The 1,497-nt window shown below is 44.4% G+C and overlaps 1 non-coding gene across 1 annotated transcript; it reads right to left on the minus strand.

Annotated features, from left to right (window-relative positions):
* Window positions 1-320: 320 nt before the first annotated feature.
* Window positions 321-393, minus strand: trnav-cac (transfer RNA valine (anticodon CAC)). The gene has a single exon. It is a non-coding gene; the product is annotated as a tRNA-Val (tRNA).
* Window positions 394-1,497: the final 1,104 nt, after the last annotated feature.

A 1,497-nucleotide genomic window follows, 5' to 3' on the forward strand; every position in this document is an offset into this window, starting at 1 on the left:
GAGATGCGAGCTCCGTTGAAACCACAATGCATCCTCAAGCGACAATACATGACAATAGGGTTGAAGGCTAATTCTCCCGTTACGCAGTGTACGTTATCCACGAACCTCCTTAGGTTTAAATCCGTTTATGTTGTCCTGTAAATTATATATAATTACTATTAATTCTTCTTTCTTTAATTTACCTTTGCCAGGTTTGAAATACATTGCGCTACTGATAGAAAAGCGAATGTTCATTATAATTACACATGGATGACAATACACTTGAACACAAACTGAAAAATTGAGTCTCAAGTTCATTTGAAGTACTGAAGCCCAAACAATGTTTCTGTCCAGGATTGAACTGGGGACCTTTCGCGTGTGAAGCGAACGTGACAACCACTACACCACAGAAACCCTGCAAAGCGCTCAATGTTCTGCGCTATTGAGCAATGACCTGAGACATCCCCTCCCCGCCCTGCTCTGAAGTACAACAATAAGTACAAAGCATTGCCCACCGTTCCTTTCCGTTTTCGGTAACAAGTATTAAACTTATGCACCATATACAGAGATAGGTATTAACAATTTGCTGTGGGGTGTTGGTTAAGGCGCGACATGTAACAGTAAACTGAACTATGCTGCATATGTGAGGCAAGGAATTAACACAACTTCGGTACTCTAGCTTCCAGCAGTCTCCACAGGGTGGCGCTCCGGCCCACGTGTTAAATTTAACAGTACGTTTAAGATTTCTCACCCTGTCTCTCTCGTTCGTTCTCATCACCTCAGATTACAATTAATTGAAGCAAGTGAGTGGACCATGTGCCGATACATTTATAAACAACAGGACGCGTTACAACCCAGGGTTACTTGTGAGATAATGCCAGCTGTGGAGTAACGAATCACGGCCAATAGTCCCACCGAGTCCGCACTGACACCAGAACACACCATCACACTGATATTTCATTAATGATCACCGTCCAATATGTTCCTTCGGATCGCAACCTGACCAAGACATTAACGGCCAATTATACGACCTATTGTGAACGAATATTATATTGGTAACCACAGCCTTCAGGAACGGAGCGGCAAGTCGATCAGACTCTGAGGTCGCGGTGGAGTGATCTCTCTCCAGCCGGAAGGACGTCAGTAGAATCAAGGGCGGTGTCGTCTCTTTAACAGAGGCTTGGTGAACTCGGGGCATGTGAGAATTATTTTATAATTCGGTCCAGAAATAATGCAGGTTGCAGATCCATGGAGAGAGAGAGAGAGAGAGAGAGAGAGAGAGAGAGAGAGAGAGAGAGAGAGAGAGAGAGAGAGAGAGAGAGAGAGAGAGAGAGAGAGAGAGAGAGAGAGAGAGAGAGAGAGAGAGAGAGAGAGAGAGAGAGAGAGATCAGCATCCCGATACCATTTGCGGCCTTTAAGGCTACGATCAATATATATTTTTTCGCGTGTGCCTAAAACAATTCGCCGAAAGCAAGTGAATATTGAGTTTATTCGACAGCACAACGAACCAAGGTGAGG

The sequence above is a fragment of the Hemitrygon akajei genome, unplaced genomic scaffold, assembly GCF_048418815.1.
Source record: "Hemitrygon akajei unplaced genomic scaffold, sHemAka1.3 Scf000087, whole genome shotgun sequence".
NCBI lineage: Eukaryota > Metazoa > Chordata > Chondrichthyes > Myliobatiformes > Dasyatidae > Hemitrygon > Hemitrygon akajei.